The sequence below is a fragment of the Sminthopsis crassicaudata genome, chromosome 5 (assembly GCF_048593235.1).
Source record: "Sminthopsis crassicaudata isolate SCR6 chromosome 5, ASM4859323v1, whole genome shotgun sequence".
NCBI lineage: Eukaryota > Metazoa > Chordata > Mammalia > Dasyuromorphia > Dasyuridae > Sminthopsis > Sminthopsis crassicaudata.
Window position 1 is genome coordinate 274,679,210 of NC_133621.1, and position 6,790 is coordinate 274,685,999.

Sequence of the window (6,790 nt, forward strand, 5' to 3'; positions counted from 1 at the left end):
CTCAATGAGCAATATTCCTGGTTTGCTTTGTAGAATAGCAAAAATACTAAAATACAGCCAGATTTCGATTAGTACAGATAATGAATTCCCTGAGTATATGCATTACTCACATTTGCACTGCATATTTCCATTGGGATGAAACTAATGATCATATTTCACATAATTATAATTTTAAATGAAACTAATTTGGGTGCATGCATCTACTTCAGAGGATTCATTACTCGCACTAATCAAGAGCTAGCTGTATTCACCCAGATCTCATCATATCATTTCAAACATTCTCTCCAAAATACAAATTGTTTTCCTTCCTATTTCCTCCTCCCACAATGTTCAGCCGCTTATTAAATTCATCCCGATCTTTAAAGAACCAAAATTTGACTTCTTGTGCCAATGAATAGAAAATTGCACCCAGAATCAGAAAGACCTAAGTTCAAATGCAACCTCAGCCAAGGAAGTCGACTTATGTCTATTCCTCAGTATTCTCAAGTAAAATAATAGCAGCCACCTCTCAGGGTTTTTGTGAGGATGAAGTGAGATAAAATAAAGCCACTTAATAAATGCTTATTTCCTACCTTCCTTCCATGATCCCCTTAGGTGGTAATGTTCTCCTCCCTTGGACTTTAATTTGCTTTCTCAATTCTCTAATGTGCTCATTAAGGAATATAGTATCATGGATTATAGTTACCCATGTTTCTATTTCCCAAATTGTTGCTCTCTGACCAATTTAAATTATGTATCTCTCCCAGTGCCTGCACACAGCAGATGCTTAATAATATTTGTTGAGTGAATCAATCAATCAATGGATTTCATCTTGTGATAGAGCAACGTTCCCTGCTGTGGTCTTTTAGGGTCTGTTTAATCATCCACAGATTTGCTAAGTATGCCATCTATGTCTTCATCCAAACAGCTGATAAAATTGTTGCACAAAACAGGGTCAAGGGCACATCCTTATGGTTCTCGGTTCATGGGCCTCCCTCCAGCTGGACATTAATCAGCTCTGGTTAGATTTAGTTACTCAATCAGTTCTAAAGTCATGATTCTTCAGGCTATCTTGCCCACAAGGAAATTGTGAAATATTTAGTCAAATGCCTTGCTGATATTTATTTATTCCCCTCTTGCCTTGATTTCCCAGTCTGGTTTATGAGTAAAATCTCAAATCACCGCCTGATCCCATTTATCCAGAGATCCTCTCAAAAGTCCTGGTGGCAACCCATTCACGCTTCTCCATACTGTGCACTTCTTGTCTGTGTCTTGCCAATTAAGTTCACCATAAGAAGTACAAACAACATACTGAAAGTTGTCCTTTCTTTCTCCTGAGATCAAGAAAATAACACTGAGACACAGCACAGAGTACTTCCACTTCAGGAAGACCTGGACTCAAGTCTCACATAGTCTGACATATTGACTGTATGATTTTGGACAAGTCATTCACCCTCTGGTTGATCCTGGTTACTGTCTAATATTGCATTGCAGAACAGATGCTGACCTGTACACATATAGGGATTTTGTTACTAGAAACTCCTAAAGTGGTTTTTAAAAAACCCAAAGGATACCAGGACAGCACCTGTCATTCTTCATCACACGATCAACAGTCCATTCCTTTGGCTCATACATTTCCTTTATGACATCTCTTACTTTAATGAACTGGTTATGAAATCCAAGGAAGGAGATTTCATATTTGCAAAAATATATTAATCTCAAGATCTCTTCCACTTTGACTTAATCCCTCATATTTTCTCACTGTAGCTCTTTCCCACATTTTCTGTCTCTCATCTCTCTCTGTCTTCTGTCATTCTTTTCCTTTCATTTATGTTTCTTTTTCTTGCTTCTCTCTCTCTCTCTCTCTCTCTCTCTCTCTCTCTCTCTCTCTCTCTCTCTCTCTCTCTCTCTCTCTCTCTCTCTCTCTCTCTCTCTCATTGCCTATGTATATGTGTGTGTCTGTGTCTCTATCTCTCTATTTCTGAATTCTCTTCTCTGTCTCTGTCTCTCTGCCTCTCACTTTGTGTGTTGTGTCTCTCTGTATCTCTGTGTATCTCACTCCTTTCTTTTCTGTAAGTCCTCAGTCTTCTTTTCTCTCTTTCCTCTATCTGTAGATACCAAATATTTATAAGAAGCTTTTCCCTGATAAAGAACATGGCTCCTGTCCTGGATCCAAAGGAATATATCTTGAAAAGTTCCCATAAACCCAATCCTCACAAGGCCATTGTTAGATAGATCAAGGAAACTGGGTAAACTTGTAGATCTCTTATATCTAATACTGCTGACTTACTGGGGTCTCAGAACATCTGGATTCTCTTCCTCTGCCCAAACATTCTCATTATTAGTCTATAAGCATAATCTTGCATAATTATTTCCTTACTCTAACATTAGCAACTCCCTGCACAGTTCTATACGCACTCAAAGGCACCAGGGGAATGGGGACTTGGTTATGCTCTCAATAATTGATAATCTTCAGACTGGATACATTAGATTTGTTTCCCATGTGGTAATATAAGTAAAGCACTTCACAAACCTTAAGGGAGAAATGTAAATAATCAGTCATTATTTAGGAGGGGACTGGGTCATGCAATGAATAGAATTTTGGAAATGGTATTAGGAAGACCTAAATTCAAATTCTGATTTACATATACTTGCTAGTTGTGTGATCCTGGACAAGTAAGTGTCCCTCAGTTTCAATTTCCTCATCTACAAAATGGGGAAAATAATAATATTGACTTCACAAAGCTGTTGTAGGGATCAAATGAGACCAAATATGTAAAATGTCTTGCAAAGCTTAAAGCTTAAAAAAAGTTGGCTATTATTATGATTTCTATTTCATAATGCCCAAATTCACATACAAAGCAATCATCTTTATAGAATTTTAGACCATGAGGTCCCACAGCATAATGAATTTATGTGATAGAGACAGCAGGGGAAAAAAGGAATCGGCTTCATATCTAATGTCAGAACACCTTGATTCACATCCTGGCTCTAGTACTTACTACCAGGGATGATGTTAGGCTAATTAGGCTCCCTGGGACTACTTTTCATCTGTAAAATTAGGGGACAGGTTTACATGATCTCCAAGGTCCTTTCCAGACCAAAATCTGTGACCAATTATTCCAGTATCTGAACCGTGGCTGCTATGCCAGGAATGAAGCCTAGTTATTTAGAAATTGTCCTTGTAACGTGGTTGCTGCTCTCCCAGACTCCTCTTGCCTGCTCCCATATCTCTTGCCTCATCAACATCACTAGACCTCTTTTTTTTTTCTTTCTATATCTCATCATTTGGGATATTTTTCTCCATTTTTTAAAAATCTTCCAAATATCACTGCTTCTTAAAAAACCTTACACGTAGCCCTCTAAGGGAATACATACATAAAACATGCATAGGTATATATACACATATGCACATACACATAAATGATACACATGTGCACATAATAAGTGCATAATTCATCTCTAAATGTATTATAGAATGAAATCATTGTGGCTTTTTTCTATGGTTCACTTTACTGGGAGGGGAGGATAGGAAAAAGGAGGAGAGAAAGACTTATATATGTGTACATATTTGTGTCTATACAAATACATATGCATGCTTATGGATATGTGTGCATCTGGGTATACACATATACATACATGAACATGACCATTCTCACACCTTCCTTGATGAGAAGGAAAAAACTATTTATTTCAAAGACTTATCTTCAAAGGCTCCCCTTGCTACCAACCCATTTTAGTCTCTCTGCCCCTCTCTTCCCTACACGAAATAAAAAGCTTCCTTTTTTCTGTTATACTTTGCTAGAAAAAGAGAACAATACATATACAGATGCATACACACATATAGAAAGATACATATAGTCATTTATTTATATGTGTGTCTACACGTGTCTTTTAATATACACATGTCATATGTGCATATGTATGAACTATATGTTGTAAGATATGTGTCTATGTATATACATGCACACATATATGAATATGGGTATTTTCACCCCTTCCTTGGATGAGAAGGGGAAAAAACTATTTCAGACTTATCTTTGAAGGCTCCCTTTGCTACCACCCCATTTTGGTCTCTTGGCCCCTTTCTTCCCTAGCAATAAAATAAAAAAACCTCCTTTTTTTCTATGTTGTACTTTGCTAGAAAAAGAAAACAATACATATATAGATACATACACACATATAGAGACATGTATAAGAATTTCTCTATCTATATGCATGTGTGTCTATATGTTGTAAGACATATGCATCCATAGACATGTGTCTGTACAACATGCGTACATATATGAACTACACGTGATATATCAAACACTATGTACTTCATACATATATGAACTATATATTATAATAATATGTATACATAGACATATGTCTATGTACCACATACACATATGCATGTATGAACTATACATTGTAATAATATGTATCCACAGGCATGTGTCTATGAACTACATGTACATATGTGAACTAGACATTGTAATAACATGTATCCATAGACATTGCACATTGTCTGTACTGCATGCATACCCATATGAACTATACATTGTAATAATATGTATCCACAGGCATGTGTCTATGTACACTGTATCCATAGACCTCTGTCTATGTACACACAGGCACACATATAAACATGGGCATTCTCGTCCCTTCCTTGGAGAAGGAAAAAAATTTTCTATTTCAAAGACTTATCTTCAAAGTCTCCCTTTGCTACCACTTCATTTTTGTCTCTCTGCCCCTCTCCTCCCTAGCAATGAAATCCAAAACTTCCTTTTTTTCTATGTCGTACTTTGCTAGAAAAAGAGAACAATACATATATAGATACATACACACATATAGCAATATGTATAGGCATCTATCTATATGCAACCTTGTAATATATATGTATCCATAGACACATGTCTATGTACATGCATGCATGAACTATATGTTGTAATACATATGTATCCATAGTCTATGTACTGCATGCAAACATATGTGAACTATATATTGTGATAAATATGTATACATAGACATGTCTATGTACATGCATGCACACATATATGAACATGGGCATTCTCGTCTTGAACTAGGGGGGGAAAGTCTGTTTTATTTCAAAGAGTTATCAACAGGGTCCTCCTTTGCTCCCATCGCATTTTAGTCTCTATGCTCCTCTGAATGAAATCAAAAGCTTCTTTTTTCCTATGTTCTGCTTCAGTAGAAAAAGAGGACAATTTTGCCTTGAATGACTGCTAAGACAAAAGCCATTTCTGTCTATTTCCTACCCTGTTCAAAATTAACATGGCCCAGAGTGACCAGTCATTCTCTGAAATGCCTCTTGAGCAGCAAATGCTAAGCATCACCCTCCCACTTCAAGGGCATTCACTTTCCTGTTGGTTCTGCTGTCTGATTACCCTGAAGTGTGCCCTTCTCTAGAAAAGGCAAAATTGTGAAATCCCTTAGCCTTCCCCCCAAAAGATCCAGGCTTGAGTGTTGTTCTTTGGCATTTGAATCTCTGAGCTCAATTCTGAGGATGCACAATTTAGAAAAAATATAATTGAATTTCCTCTCCCAGGCATGCCTAGACTTGATGTCAGTAACTCATCAAAGCAGATAAAAAGAGGCTCATGGAGCTGTATTTTAATGTCACTGAGCAGATAGCATATTAAACAAATCAAAGAGAATTTTCTCCAAATGCACCCTTAGCTGTGTTGGGGGGAAAATCACAGTCTAAGATGGGTTAATGTCCTTCTTTGTATAGCTTCCTGAGAATTATAATCTGACCAAATTGTAAAGGAGAATATCTGTTCATGTCGTGAGATTACTTTATTTGTGCTACCAGACCTAAGGATACCGACTCTGGAGTCAGAAGAGATGGGTTCAAGTCCTCCCTCTGATGCTTTGTCCCGTTGTTATCTTGGAAAAGTCATAACTTTCCTATACATCAATTTTGTCTAGGTTCATCCTTCCCACATATATTCATCCTGATAAGCTGGGTTTCCAAAGGGTGGGTACTGTGTCTCTTTTCAGAGTTTAATTGTAGCCCTAAAGAGTTGGGGATGGTTTTCTAATGTTATATAGATTATGAAGTTTCCTCCATTGATTATCAGTTGATATCAATTAATCAGTCAGTCTTAATTACCTTTCACAAACAGATATACACTAAGGAAGAATAATAAGAAAAAAAGGTACAAATGGGTTCCCCCCCAAAAAAACCAGGAGCTCATTTTCTTACAAGCATGTACAGAATCTACAGGAGAAAGCAGGTTCAAACTTAGAATATATGTAACAAAAAGTGTGATGGGGACGAATTCCCCCCAAATGGGGACAAATAACAGTACTTATGAGGAAATATTTACAAAGTTCTATAAAAATACTTATTTGTTAATAGATAGCATCTATTTTTTTTAAAGTTTTGCCAGGCACTTTACAAGTATTATCTCATGATTCCCACAACAACCCTGGGAATTAAGTAGTGTTATTGTGCTCATTTTACAGATGAAGAAACTGGAACAGACAAAGGTTAAGTGACTTGCTCAAAGTCACACAACCAGTAAGTGTCTGAAACTGGATTTAAACTCAGACTTAATGTGCCATCTAGCTGATCAATACAAACAAGATATTCCCACCTGATAAAGGAATTAGGGCCTACTGTGACATCATCACCTCTTGCAAAATGAAGGAAGAAAAACAACAATCCATTCTTAAACTCAATCTGAATCCCCTCCAGGAAACCTTCTTTGATTTCCTCCCCATCCCTAAAATTGGCTACAACTTTCCTTCTCAAACCACTCAGAGACCTTTGCTTTATGTCATATCCTTTTACTATCTTATA

The 6,790-nt window shown here is 36.8% G+C and overlaps 1 long non-coding RNA gene across 1 annotated transcript in view; it reads right to left on the reverse strand.

Moving 5' to 3' along the window:
* LOC141544683 (uncharacterized) overlaps window positions 1-820 on the reverse strand; it is a 285,498-nt gene extending 284,678 nt beyond the window's left edge. Inside the window, exon 1 of the long non-coding RNA XR_012482757.1 lies at window positions 573-820. This is a non-coding gene — a long non-coding RNA (uncharacterized LOC141544683). The remainder of the gene's footprint in view (window positions 1-572) is intronic.
* Window positions 821-6,790: the final 5,970 nt, after the last annotated feature.